This window comes from Bubalus bubalis, chromosome 6, assembly GCF_019923935.1.
Source record: "Bubalus bubalis isolate 160015118507 breed Murrah chromosome 6, NDDB_SH_1, whole genome shotgun sequence".
Classification (NCBI taxonomy): Eukaryota; Metazoa; Chordata; class Mammalia; order Artiodactyla; family Bovidae; genus Bubalus; species Bubalus bubalis.
This window is the reverse complement of record NC_059162.1, coordinates 61,166,248-61,181,887: the sequence shown is the minus strand read 5'-3', so window position 1 is coordinate 61,181,887 and position 15,640 is coordinate 61,166,248. Positions and strand designations below refer to the sequence as shown.

Here is a 15,640-nt window from a genome sequence, read left to right as displayed (position 1 = left end):
ATGACAAAGATTCCTGTAATGTAAGGTTAACAATTAAAGGCAGGCAGTCCGTTCCTCTCATGGGGCTTGACGCTCACTCAAGTGCTACGATCAGATCACCAACCTCATTTGAAAGGAGACTGGTTTAAATCCATTTTCTTTTCTTTTTCTTCTTTTCTCCTCTTTCCTGCTCTTTTCTCTTGTTTTAAGGCCCATCTTTCTTTCCTTCACTTGTTTAGCCATCTTGCTTTCCTTGTGTCCCCTTTTCTTCTTGTTACACTTAGTCCCCACTCTTAGGAAATGAGAGAGATGTTTCCTCGGCATGAGTCACACAATAAAAATCAAATCCTCAGACAACATGTAGCTTGTTACTGATTAAGCCTCAAAATCTTGAAAACAAAACACATCTTTGGCAGGTTTAAAGAGATCTTCTGGAGTAGCAGGAGTAATGGGATATCAGTTCAGCTGAATTCCAGCTAGAGTAACAACACGTAGAAAAAAGAAAGCAGAAAGTATTAGTCACTCAGTCGTGTCTGATTCTTTGTGACCCCTTGAACTGTAGCCCAACAAGTTCCTCTGTCCATGGGATTTTCTAGGCAAGAATACCGGAGTGGATTGCCGTTTCTTTCTTCCTCTTTCTTTCACATACTTATGTGCAAACACCCTGGGCTCTTCCCTGCATTTTCTCACTGGCTTATCTCCAAGTGGAAGAGGCTGACCAGGACCAAAGATTTGCCTTACTTTCCTGCTTCCAATAAGATTGCCTGTTTTTTCATCTCCATGTTAGACATCTGCTTATTTTCTATTGCAAACCCACATCATGGTGGTTCAGTGTATATTTTTAAAATTGGATTTTAAAAAGCATAACATTTGTTTTGGGAATAATAACATGTTGTTAACATAAAATTTGATTTAGTCAAGAGATGTGTGTTGGGGGGAGGAAGTGAATGCAGGCAGGCAGAATTCCTGTAGGAACGCACAGTAGTGACCTTCTGGCAAGTCCATAAGAGGGGCTAAGGAACCTCACATAATTTATAGAGCCAATTTTTTAGAAGCTGAAGTTTAGGACAATGTTTTTGCTCTTTTTAAAAGAAACATTTAGGATCTGAAAGAATATGCTCATTTTCTCAATGATTTAGATCACTAGAGCTTCCTTTAAGCGAAACAAACAAACAAACAAAAATCTGGTTACTGTTATATCTGTAGTATTTCAGAAGAACAGAATTAAAACAGCTGAGAAAGAAAAATAAGGGTGATAAATACAGTTCAAATGATGATTAAAAACAGTTCCTTCTCTGGCTAGCACTTTTCTGTTGAACACAGCATTCTGAATGAAGATACCAGTGCATGTGACACAAAGCACAAAAACAGCAAACATTACCAAACTGTCTGTAACCTCTACCAGAAATTAGCAGCAATATTTTTTTCCCACGCAATCATCCCACAAAATGATCTCCATCATTTTTTTCCTGATGCTTATTTTACACTAGGGCAGAGGAGAAGGTCCCTTTGAAAAAGAAACCTCTGTATACTAAACATGAGAAGATCCACAGATGCCTGCTCTGGCATTTTACCCTTTACCTCCTCAGTGAGACTCTGCCAATTTGCATAAATAATTGCAGGAATGAAAGGTGCAAGTACAATAATCATGACACAAACTTGAGATGCAGATGGGAGAACACTGGGGTGGCAGCAGTTGGCCCCTTGGATTCTTCCCTTGAGTACTGGAAAGGGTCCCCGCTTCTCATCTGTTTTCATCAGATTCTTTCACCTTAACTCTGCTTCAAAGTCATAAAAAAATCTTCTATCTTAACCTTGGTATGAGGTCAAGAGAAAAGACTTTAGAGGGTGCATTTGTAAGTTTTTATCCTCAGTCTCAGGGGACTGTACATTCTCCAGCCAGCTGTACCTTTTGAAATATCACAGAGGTTCTATACACTTTCTAGTTACAATTTCCTTTTTTTTTTTTTTTAAGCATCCAAGCTGATTAGTTGGCAATTTCTTCTTCTTCTTCTTTTTTTTTTTTTTTTTTAACTATTTCATCTGGTTCAAGAGACTTAAGCTATATTGTTTCTTACCATCTTTTCTCTTCACTTATAACAAAATCATCTTTCCTACAAATCCTCCTACCCTATCCTCAATATTGGCTTATTTGTATTTCTGGTAAATTTGAATATAGTGGTAGAGGCCAGAAAGAATTTGCATAGGTAGGTCAATTTCTTCTAATTTAAAATAAATGTGTCAGAGAGAAAACAAGGCATTTTCATTTTTAGATTAGAGAGGTTATACCCATTTAATTGTTTGTTTGATGCAAGATATTATTTGAAGCAAGAAACATATAGTACTATAAAAGAGATTTGATTTGACCATATTTCAAATGTGACTATTTTGCATGAGACCTAATATTTCTATCCCACATTTTTATTTGAACATGTTTTGTTTCATCATGCTTGAAGTGTGAGAAAGAGGAAGTGATGCTGTCCTAGTAGTTAAATCTAACACTATAGGACTGTACTCCACTGCCCTGCATTCAAGGCAAATTAGGTTTCTCAGCTACAGATCAATGTAAATCTCCAGCGAAAAGCCTGAAGTTAGGTGCTGTCTCTATGTGCCATCTGTCTGTCCTCACATTCCCACCAATTTCATTCTGACAAAATACAGGACTAGAACTTGCCCTCTGCAGAAATTATGGGCCTAGACTTCTATATCTGGAGTAGGAAATGGCAACCCACTCCAGTATTCTCGCTTGGAAAATTTCCATGGACAGAAGTGGTTGGTGGGCTACAGTCCACGGGGTTGCAAAGAGTCTGACATGACTGAGCATGCACGCAGGCATGCACAGGTTTCTGAATGACTTTTAAAAAAATAACTGAATGAAAGAAAAATAGAAAATTAACTTTCCAGGACTAAGAAAATAAAACAATAGTCTAAAAATTCATTAATATATAGTACTAAAAGTAGAATATAACCAAATGAAACTACATCCAATCAGAGGTTTATTTTCTTTTCTCAATCTGAATATCATAAAGCAACAAAATAGAAGAGTCATATGATGCCTCAAAATAACAGAAAAGAAGGTTCCCATAAGCAATTATGGTTTCAAATTTAATTTTGGGTAATTGTCCAAAAAGAACAAAGAAGTTCCACAGGAATTGTGCCAACCAGAAACATTAAGGAAAAAACACAGTTTAAAAGGACCTTTGGTTTGTAAAACAAAACTGTGTAGTCTTTCAACAGATTCATGAAGAAGCAACTGAGGAAAATGAAGAAAGGAGGAACATTTTAATTTTGTCAGTAACCAGGTTATGGGACATCCCCAGATTACTTCTCATGACACAAATTCTGGGCAAAACCTAAGTGTACCATCTTAGCCAGGAACTACTAAATATTGCCAGTTAGTAAGAAAGAAACAGCTAGAATTCCTGTTGCTAGCATAATCAGGCAACAGGCAAGTTCACCAGAGTCCACTCTAGTCTGCAATTACCCACATTGCTTTGTCCTGTCAGCACTCTTGGAAGTAGAGCAAGTTATGTTGTGGAGATAAACATCAACTCACAAGAGGATTTTCTTAAACAAATGAGTTATTTATTTTCCTTAAAAATGCCTCCCAGTCCCACCAAAAAAAAAAAAATCCCAAACTCAAATCCACAAAGATGTCTCCTTCCTTTAACTTCTCCAAATTTATCCAAGCCTCTATTAGAGAACTTTTTGTTTTAGATGCTTGGACACATCCTATCTAGTTCCATTAATGCAGACCCTGTAAAACTATATGATGTTGTAACATAGGAACGTGATCCAGAGCCCTGACCATGTGTGTGTTTTGGGCACCACCCTTAGCTGTGTGAACCTGGGTAGGTAATTTAACCTCTTAGTGTTTTAACTAACTCGTCTGCATAATGGAATATTAGTAATACCTCACAAGGTAACTTTGTGAATTAAATAAAATACTGCCTATAAAAGGTTTGATATTGTAAACTGTTTTTATTACTAGTTTGTATCAGAAAGCCTAATAGTAGTCTTCAATAATAAATATTATTCAATCAAGGGTGAATAGTTTTCATTTCTCCAGTTTGTATTGACTTATTTATTTCACTTATTTTCATGTTCAATTAGCCATATATAATAATAATTTTAAGTATACAACAGAAAAGTCTTTCTAGAGAAATTTGAGTCTTGAATGAGGATTTATTGTAACTTTTAATTAAAAAATTTGACTTAAATATCACAAAAAGGTACTTTGTTGATTATTTAGTATATTTTGAAGTAGATATCATGATATAAAATTAATGGCAATCTTTAAAACACATACGAAAGAAATAAATGTCTCATTTTTCAGACACTGTAATCAATATAGAGCTTTTCTCCTCTACACCAATTTAAGATGATTTGGTGACACTATAATGTCATTTTACTAAGTGAGTAAATAAGAGGCAGAGTGCTGCTAATAGATCACAGAATCTCTTACACTAGGTTTTAACCCTTACTAAAAAAAAAAAAAAGTTTTGAAACTGACAAAAGAAGTTAGAGAATAGTCATAGACTCTGGGAATGAAAAAAGCTTTGAAAATCTAATTTAAACTTCTAACCTTAAAGAAGAGAAACTCTCAGTTTGGAGAGGTTAATAATTAACCTTAAAAACAAAGACAGGATGAAATGCTAGATCTCAGATTGCAATATCAATTCCAGGGGGAATGTTTTGTTTTAAATGTAATTTCTATCAACTACAAAATACTGAGATTTAAACAAATTTAAGAGTAGTTACAGAAAATTCTAAAATTAATCAGAAAATTAAAGTGTAATAAAATCCCTTATAATGTCTTTTATTTTAACAGTTATAGTGAGTGTTACATTTAGTGAGTGTTACATTTCTGCTAGAGAGTTCATGTGTTTATTACTATTTTGATATTTTGATGTAATTTGATCATTTACACTGTTGCAAAAAAAAAAAAAAAAATCCAGTGTGATATTTTAGTTTACGGTTCCCTATTTAGTTTTTCATTTAACACTTATGAGTTTTTCATTTGAATTTTTGTATTAAAATGAAATTCCAAATTTCTAGGGGAATAGTTGCTATATATTAACTTTACTTTTTAAAAACCCTGATGTCATAAAAAAAAAAATTACATCTATATCATTTAGTATTATTGGCTCTTAGAATTACCAGAATTCTGAAATCACAATTTATTTATGCCTAATACAACAATAGGTAACACAAAGTTGGCTTTCTTTTTATTCCTCTGCCCAGCTTCTTATAAGATAGCATCTGTCATTTCTTATCGAACCGAAATCAAAGCAGACAGTACTTCATAGACACTAAGATAATTTAATGACTGTATACTGTGTGAGGGTGTGGATATGGACCTATGATACCATTATCATAGTACTTCCACTATGGTCTGAGAACACAGAATAGAAATTCACTTGAGTACAGAGCAACAAGCCAGAGTCCTTACTTCCTGTGTCTGAACATTTGACCGAACTTAAGAAACAACACCCCTGCAGCCTTGTCATTTCGATTTTTCACACTTTTGTCTGTATGTGTTTTATGTCCCAACAAAGACTTATCTCCCCAACCCACTGCCACAGGATAATTCTCTGTAACAAAGCTCAGTCTCAATCTCCAACCAAATGAAAAAAGGGGCAAATCCCTGTAGAGAAAAGTAGCGGTCACAGCCATTTCTATGGGTCCCAATCTCACAGACCAAGGAGGAACCGATGACAGTTCATCACTACCATAAACCAGCAGAATATGCCCAGAAGGGATTGGAGGTTCTGTAAGGGGATTTTGTGTGAAGAATATCTTTCTGAGCCCTCCAACAGAGAGAAGCATTTTTTACAAGTAAGGAAGCTGTGTTGGCACAACAGACAACATTTTCAAGCTGGGCGGAGATGCAAATAGCCACCAGTGTGAGAATGTTGGTGTCTGTCATACACAGGACTTCCGAAGCATTCTTACCTCTGTCTTTTGTACAATAATGTCTGGAGGGAGAAAGACTATAGCATTATAGAAACACTTTTTGCTATAAATCACCTCAGCATCCAAAAAATGAAGGGCCCTCAAAATGGCCCTTTCCTGGTAAGAGTTAGAATAGAATTAGGCAGCCAAGTGAGGAAAATGGGGAAAGGAAAAATGGTAGTGGTTAGCCAAAATGCAGAGCCACTACTTAAAATTGCACCTGAAACCTCATGGCCCATTTCTTTCATATGATTTTGTTTATGTAGTATCTCTATGCCAAAATGCATCCCCCAAATACTTTACAGACTTAAATAATACATTTAATACAACTGCCATGTGGTGTTATGGTGTCTCAGATCACTAGGAGTCTTGAATTAATGCATTATAATGATCTTTCCCCAGAGGTAGCTGGAAATGTCTAGTTGCTGGGCAGATTATGATAAGGGGATTGGGATAGCATAATTAAAGGGAGGTGCTGATAGCTGGCATTCCTCATAGATTCTAATTCTCTTTTCTCTATTTTAAAAATCTGTAAGAAACTCTTCTTTGGGAAAACTACAAACCAGAGAAATTCCTGAAATGTGAGCAAACATTCAGACACTTTCCTTTAAGAGGTGGAGAGATCTTGGATGATGATGATGATAATGTGGGTGAAAAATGGTGATTGCGAGTTAGCCTCTTGTAACATCGTTCCATAAAAAAGACAAAGGCTTAGCTCTTATTTGCCTGACCATCTTCAGTGTAAATGGATACAAATCGGAGAGTAATATGGAACTATTTCAGGCAGTTTCTATTACACCTAGCATGTGACCTTCTAAAAGCCCCCAAACCCTTGTGTATGGCGTCTTCCAACTATTATAGGGGCTTTTGTCTCTTTCCATAGGCTTCACTGTCTCTCTAAGCCAAAAGCCAACTTTTGAAGTGCAAAATAAATGTGTTAAAGGGCTTTTAAACTGAACTCACAATGATATAATCATTTAAAGGAGTTGATGTAATCATTACAAGCAATTTGTCCTTGCCAAAGATTGAAAAATGAGACCTATAAGGGGAGAGCTTGTGCTAAAGCCTGCATCTAGCTTTGCATAGGACAGAAAATGCCTCTTACATATTTTTGCATAAGTTGTTCCACTGCCTAATTGGCCACGAAAGCAGGACAGAATTTATGACTCCGAGTTCTCCTCAGCCACAGGTGTAGAGTGAGATTGGGATTGTTAACAAGCTAATTTGGGTCTGGAACCCAGTTTCAGCATTTCATTTCTAGCAGTTGGAGAGATGTCACACATTCTCAGGCAGCAGCATGTGCTCTTCCCCTTGCCATAGAGATTAGCCACAGCCTGTGATGCTGGTACTTTGCTGGAAGGAATAGGACAGAAGCTCCACCGCTGTGTTATTATCTGGGATCCATTATGTTTTTACATTTTTCAAAAATCTTTAAGCTAGATCTTTGACATTCAACTGCCTATAAAGACATGCACCACCTGATGAGAAGCTTTGATGTGCATTTTGAGGATTAAATAATCTAGATAGAAGGCAATGTGTTTCCAGCCAAGAAGAAAACTATGGAGAAAATTTTGCCTCCTGCAGCTAAGCTCTGTTGGCAGTCAATACCTTTTAGCTTACCCTCTATATTTGATTTCATACATATTTACAGACTATTTTTCCTCTTACTGCTAATTCTTTTGAGACCAAATTAAGAACAAAGATAGCAGGAGTAGGCTTCATCAAATAAAAATGTAAATATGCTGCATCTCATTTGTGCTTGAAGAAACTTTATTTAAATATTTTTTTGTGAAGTGGAATAGTCCGGCTGTATCATTATTATCAGCGACTGGAAAAGTAATAGACTAACGAGTCAGCCATGGAGGGGAAGTAATCATACATTCTGGAAATGTGGCCTACTTTAGAAGGAGATTTTTCTGTAACTTCCAAAAACAAAAGTGACAGTAGTACTGATGAACAGAGGCAGTAACAGTTGTCCTGACTTTATTTTATGATATATCAAAGAATTATTGTGTCACAGTATGAGGCCTCTAAAATATGATACAAATGAACTTATTTACAAAGCAGATATAGACTCACAGACATAGAAAACAAACTATGATTACCAAAGGGGAAAGTGGTGGAGGAATAAATTAAGAGTTTGAGATTAGCAGCTACAAACTACTGTATATAAAGCAGATAAACAATAAGGTCCTACTGTATAGCACAGGGAACTATATTTAATAACCTGTAATAACCTATAATGAAAAACAAAGTGTGTAACTGAATCACTTTGCTATATACCAAAACCCAACACAACACTGCAAATCATTTATACTCCTATAAATAAATAAATAAATGTTAAAGAATTGTTGACTATGGCTAATGGCATTTTACAAAGTATTGTTCATATATTTTTAAGTGAATGAAATGGAGGATAATCTCTGAATTTTTTACCTATTTGTTTAAATTGACTGTACTTTGGTTTTGGAGAATAGTAGGAGAAAGCACCAGTTGTCACAAGCTATTTAGAATCTACTGAATTTCACTTCCCCTAACTTGGTTGAAAATATTATGTTGCATCATCAGCAGTATCCAGGAAGTAAAGAATCATGCTAGTTGCATAAAACATGTTATTAATTAAATAAGGCAATAAGAAAGGAAATTTTTAATCGACTTTCAAATAAAAAATAATTCTAAATCTCAATCAGAAACTAGTTTGCATTTTCTGCAGATGTCAAAAAAATCACTTACTCTTCTCCAAATTGCATTAATTTGTCTTTCTTTAAAAAGAAACATTTAATAACTTCCAAAAAGGGGCTATTTTTCTTGCTTGTGGGCTGAAATTTCATATTTAAGCTAAATGGATGTTTTAAAAGAGCATTTTGAGGGGATCAGTATAGTGTCAACTGCCAGTGTTATAGGCATCCTAACTCTCCTTCATCTTCTTTTCTTCCCCGCCCCGCCACACACCTTATTCATTTATTTATCTTGACAAGGTTATTCTTAATAAGGGGTGGGAAGAGGAGTGAAAAACACAAGCTCTCCTGTCACTGGGTGTTTTACATTGTCTTTTTCTTCAGACATATGCCCAAAATACTAATTGTTCAGCTCACTCAAATGTTTTATCCTTAATGACTTTCACATGAAGGGGAGAGCTAGTCAACCTTCAAGAATTAAGGGGAAAGCCTAAAATACATGATTGACCGCTATATTCAAAAACTGAATGATTCCAGGGCATCTGTGGCTATTGAAGGGCATATAGTTCACACACAATGAACTCCTGCTATAAAGCAAGGAAGAAAGACTGTTGTTTTGGGAAGAAAAGAAAAAGAGTTAAGACTGACCTGCACAAGAAAATGTTTCTCGCTAAATACTTTCTTTTTGTGTGTGTGATGGAATGATTGTCCTCTGCAGCTCGGCAGAAGAAATATGCTCATGCTAATAGGCAAGAGAACTTTATATATCTCAAGTGTGAGAATAATGAAACTAACATTTCTCATCTGCAACATTATAATCAAAAGAGTTTGAAAAACTTTCCATAATAACTATGAAATTGATTTATACAAATAAATGTCTCAAAATCTCAAAGGTTCCACCACAGTAATTAAAGGTGTAACTTTTGCATTTATTTTGCAATTCATGTCTCTGGAGGCTAATTTAGGGTACTTTTTACACAACAATATTAATTTATTTCTTTGTGTTACATCTTAGATGATTTAAAGTTAACATCTACAGTGTCCTTGCTTTCAAATGTAGATTTTGCCTTTCTAACTCTCACTTGCTGGAAGAGCTGTATATGAAAGGCATTCACAGTCCCATACACACTATTTTCTCACATACTCATTCATGCCCACACACTCACTCTCACAACACACACAGGAAAACAGATATTCTCTTTTCAGTGCAATGTAGGCATCATGTTCAGGTTTTCAGGTGGTCAAAAAATTTGAAATGAATATCCCACTCAGAAACCTTAAAATCTTGGGATCATTGTCTTGAATTCAAGTAGATTTAATGTTATTTATCTGTTTAAAATCAGTAGATAAGATAACTCACATATATAATCATACTATATCTGTATTAACTGGATATAAACTCAACATTAAGAGATCACAAAAGAAAAAAGAATGGCCAAATCAACATCAGACCCTTCTGTGTGCCAGATAACTGATTTCAGCCAACACTCTCTTACCGATTGCTTCCTGAGAGTTGCTGGGAAGTGCCCCATTCTTCATGGACTTTTGTTGTCTTCTGGAAGACTCCCTCTTGGCCCCCAGATTCTTAGTAACCTAGTTAGCATATCTCCTTTGCATGTAAAAAGGAATGTACACTGTAACCTGAGGCCAGGCCCACCTTAATTAACATTTCAAATCAGAGACTCTAAGCAGATATTTTACAGAGATACAAAAAGGAAAAGAAACTGGCAGGGTGGGATAAAGCCAAGTCTATGGAGGCCTAATTTACTGAGCATTATTAAAAAAGGTTTCCTAAAGAGACAGCAAAGAGAGAAATGGATTTCTATATAGAGTAATGAGCATTAAGCAACTAAGCTCATGTCTTTTAAAATGAGAATAGCTGTGGCTGATTTTATTCTCTTAAACAGGTTAGACCACAGTAAGAAACCACTCTTTTATGGGGAATATTTCTGATATGTTGGATACTCACCATTCCTCCCTCTTTGAAAACTCTATTTTAACCTTTTGAGTTTTTAAGATGTTTGTCTACAAATGCTTGCTACTGTGTACAATCAGGTTATTTGGAATTACTGAGTGAATTTAATCAATATAGCTATGCTAATTGGGCCAATCAGTTTCCAAAGTTGTTTTGTTGTTGTTATTGCTTTTGAACTTTAAGCATTTTGTTCTATTATTTTATCTGTTTGGAAGCATCCTAGGATCCATCACACCTTTTCTGCATGAATGACATGCAGCCTTAAATTCTTTATGCTGGTATTTTCCAAATTCCAAACAGTAACAAAACACACCAGTACTTTGTTGTTGCTATTGTTAAGTAGTTAGAATAGGAAAAAGGAATCCAGAATGGCTGTGGCTAAAAGACAAAGAAGGGGAAAACCCGCAAAAATAGAAAAAGGAAGGTCCAAGGACCAGAGTGAGAACCACAGGTAAAACAAACAGCCCTCCTGGCTAGCCAAATTTACATAGGGCAGGCTCAGGTGGAGGAGAAAAAAACATACAAAAAGAGGAGCCAAAATTGGGCTGGGGCTGCTGTTCTCTTTCTGTCTTTTGGGTTGGATCATTCTTATGCATCAAGGACATATATTCCTTTGCTTTCTAAATAAAACTGAGCTGTAACAGGAAGCTGTAACACTGGTGCAATCGAGGAAATTACACACGGCTGTAACACTAGTTTGTCCGTCGCTGCAAATTATTGCTGAGGCGAGACAGAACCAAGGAAATAACAAACTCCTGCGACACTATCATTGCTACAAGAATTAGTTGTGGGAGCAAAGTAAATGTATTTTACATAAGATTTTCTTTTTTTCAATATACAACGTTTTCACTTAAATTTATTTTATAAGAGAAATGTATATCATTCTATAATGTCCACAAAACCATGGACTTGATACGCTAAAGTTTTTTTTTTTACTACATATTGAAGTAAGCAATTATTAAAATATGAAATATTAATTTGTATACTAAGTACACAATATTGTCCTATTTCAGTCAGCAGTTGCTAAGTCGTGTCCGACTCTTTGCAACACCATGGACTGCAGCACACAAGGCCTCCCGGTACATCACCAGCTTCCGGAGTTTACTCAAATTCATGTCCGTTGAGTCAGAAAGACATCCAACCATCTCATCCTCTGTTGTCCCCTTCTCCTCCAATCTTCAATCTTTCCCAGCATCAGGGGCTTTTCCAATGAGTCAGCTATTCACATCAGGTGGCCAAAGTATTGGAGTTTCAGCTCCAATATCAGTCCTTCCAGTGAATATTCAGGACTGATTTCCTTTAGGATGGACTGGTTGGATCTCATTGCAGTCCAAGGCATTCTTAAGAGTCTTATCCAACACCACAGTTCAAAAGCATCAATTCTTCAGCACTCAGCTTTCTTTATAGTCCAACTCTCACATCCATACATGACTACTGTAAAACAATAGCTTTAGATGGACCTTTTTGGGCAAAGTAATGTCTCTGCTTTTTAATGTGCTGTCTAGGCTGGTCATAACTTTTCTTCCAAGGAGTAAGGGTCTTTTTATTTCATGGCTGCTGTCACCATCCACAGTTATTTTGGAGCCCTCCAAAAATAAAGTCAGCCACTGTTTCCACTGTTTCTCCATCTATTTCCCATGAAGTGATGGGACCAGTTGCCATGATCTTCGTTTTCTGAATGTTGAGCTTTAAGCCAACTTTTTCACTTTCCTCTTTCACTTTCATCAAGAGGCTTTTTAGTTCCTCTTCACTTTCTGCCATAAGGGTGGTGTCATCTGCATATCTGAGGTTATTGATATTTCTCCCGGAAATCTTGATTCAAGCTTGTGCTTCATCCAGCCCAGCATTTCTCAAGCTGTAATCTGTATATAAGTTAAATAAGCAGGGTGACAATATACAGCCTTGATGTACTTCTTTTCCTATTTGGACCAGTCTGTTGTTCCATGTTCAGTTCTAACTGTTGCTTCCTGCCCTACATAGGTTTCTCAAGAGGCAGGTCAGGTGGTCTGGTATTCCCATCTCTTTCAGAATTTTCCAGTTTATTGTGATCCACACAGTCAAAGGCTTTGGCATAGTCAATAAAGCAGAAATAGATGTTTTGGGGGAACTCTCTTGCTTTTTTAATAATCCAGGGGATGTTGGCAATTTGATCTCTGGTTCCTCAGCCTTTTCTAAAACCAGCTTGAACATCAGGAAGTTCACGGTTCACATATTGCTGAAGCCTGGCTTGGAGAATTTTGATCATTACTTTACTAGTGTGTGAGATGAGTGCAATTGTGCGGTAGTTTGAGCATTCTTTGGCATTGCCTTTCTCTGGGATTGGAATGAAAACTGACCTTTTCCAGTCCTGTGGCCACTGCTGAGTTTTCCAAATTTGCTGGCATATTGAGTGCAGCACTTTCACAGCATCACCCTTTAGGATTTGAAATAGCTCAACTGGAATTCCATCACCTCCACTAGCTTTGTTCATAGTGATGCTTCCTAAGGCCCACTTTACTTCACATTCCAGGATGTTTGGCTCTAGGTGAGTGATCACACCATCATGATTATCTTGGTCATGAAGATCTTTTTTGTACAGTTTTTCTGTGTATTTTTGCCACCTCTTCTTAGCATCTTCTGCTTCTGTTAGGTCCATACCATTTCTGTCCTTTAGTGAGGCCATCTCTACATGAAATATTCCCTTGGTATCTCTAATTTTTTGAAGAGATCTCTAGTCTTTCCCATTCTATTCTTTGCACTGATCACTGAAAAAGACTTTCTTATCTGTCCTTGCTATTCCTTCCAAATCTGCATTCAAATGGGTATAGCTTTCCTTTTCTCCTTTGCTTTTCACTTCTCTTCTTTTCACAGCTATTTGTAAGGCCTCCCCAGACAGCCATTTTGCTTTTTTGCACTTCTTTTTCTTGGGGATGGTCTTGCTCCCTGTCTCCTGTGCAATGTCATGAACCTCTGTCCATAGTTCATCAGGCATTGTGCCTATCAGCTCTATTCCCTTAAATCTATTTCTCACTTCCACTATATCATTGTTAGGGATTTGATTTAGGTCATACCTGAATGGTCTAGTGGTTTTCCCTACTTTCTTCAATTTAAGTCTGAATTTGGCGTAAGGAGTTCATGATCTGAGCCATAGTCACCACTTGGTCTTGTTTTTGCTGACTATATAGAGCTTCTCCATTGTTGGCTTCAAAGAATATAATCAGTCTGATTTTGCTGTTGACTGTCTGGTGATGTCCATGTGTAGAATCTTCTCTTGTGTTTTTTGAAAAAGGAGTTTGCTATGACCAGTGCATTCTCTTTGCGAACCCTATTAACCTTTGCCCTGCTTCATTCTGTACTCCAAGGCCAAATTTGCCTGTTATCCCGGGTGTTTCTTGACTTCCTACTTTTTCATTCTAGTCCCCTATAATGAAAAGGACATCTTTTTTGGGTGTTAATTCTAGAAGGTCTTGTAGGTCTTCATAGAACCATTCACCTTCAGCTTCTTCAGCATTGCTAGTTGGGGCATAGACTCAGATTACCATGACATTGAATGGTTTGCCTTGGAAATGAACAGAGATCATTAGATTGCATCCAAGTACTGCATTTTTGACTCTTTTGTTGACTATGATGGCTACCTCATTTTTTTCTAAGGGATTCTTGCCCAATGTAGTAGATATAATGGTCATCTAAGTTAAATTCACCCAGTCCATTTTAGTTCACTGATTCCTAAAATGCTGACGTTCACTCTTCCCATCTCCTGTTTGATTACTTCCAATTTGCCTTGATTCACAGACCTAACATTCCAGGTTCCTATGAAATATTGCTCTTTACAGCATCAGACCTGGTTTCCATTACCAGTCATATCCACAACTGGGTGTTGTTTTTGCTTTGGCTCTGTCTCTTCATTCTTTCTGGAGTTATTTTTTCACTGATCTCTTGTAGCATATTGTGCACATATCAACATGGGTAGTTCATCTTTCAGTGCCCTATCTTTTTGCCTTTTCATACTGTTCATGGGGTTCTCAAGGCAGGAATACTGGAGTGGTTTGCCATTCCCTTCTCCGGTGTGTCACCATTTGTCAGAACTCTCCACCATAAACCATCCTTCTTGGTTGGCCCTACATGGCATGGCTCAAAGTTTCATTAAGTTAGACAAAGCTGTGCATCATGTGATTAGATTGGTTAGTTTTCTGTGATTGTTTTATTTAGTATCAAATAATAGACAGTCAGACCTGAGAATATTCATTTTCTTTATTTAGGAAACATATACACTGGTGAGAAAAAAAATTAAAAGAAATTATTTTATTTCAATTAATTAAGTAATATTTATCATTTGCCATCTCTAGATGTGAAGGAGAAATGAGAAGGAATGGTTGCCAGATCCCGGAAAGTGAGCTGAGGTGAGCTATAGTCTTTAGTGGAAAGATGCAATGATGCCAACGTGCCCAGGTAGGAAGAACCTCCAAACTTCATCTTTACCTTTTCTCATCTTATGTCACAGTCTCTCTTTAGCAGAAGCCACCTGAAACCTATGGTATGAGAGCCACTGATACCGTCCGTGTGAATCAATCTCCAGAATATACGGCAAGGTTTTAAGACTGTTGAGAAGATCAGGAGGACAAATAATGGATATCTAGCACTACTGATGGCATCCCTGGTAGCTCGTCTGGTAAAGAATCCCCCTGCAATGTGAGAGACCTGGGTTTGATCCCTGGGTTGGGAAGATTCCCCTAGAGAAGAGAATGGCTACCCACTCTAGTATTCTGGCCTGGAGAATTCCATGGACAATATTCCATTTGGTTGCAAAATGTTGGACATGAATAAGCAACTTTCACTTCACAGTACTACTGAACATCACTCTCAAGCCTGGAGACACAATGAGGAGTATGACAGAGAGCTTATTGTTTTGTAGGTGGACAGAGGGATAAACATACACGGCAGAGTGAGTATGCACACGGTACATGAGAATGGGAAATTAATCAGCATAGGCCAATCAAGAAATGTACCCAAAAGAAGTAAAATCTTAAGCAGTAGACATTACACCACTCAATGAGAGACATAGGCATGAGGTGTT

At 36.9% G+C, this 15,640-nt stretch overlaps 1 long non-coding RNA gene across 1 annotated transcript; it reads right to left on the bottom strand.

The window, feature by feature from the left end:
• Positions 1 to 242: 242 nt before the first annotated feature.
• Positions 243 to 10,777, bottom strand: LOC123334254. The gene is made up of 2 exons (XR_006552086.1): positions 10,109 to 10,777; positions 243 to 455 (listed from the first exon to the last, which is right to left on the bottom strand). It is a non-coding gene; the product is annotated as an uncharacterized LOC123334254 (long non-coding RNA).
• Between the last annotated feature and the right edge of the window lie 4,863 nt (positions 10,778 to 15,640).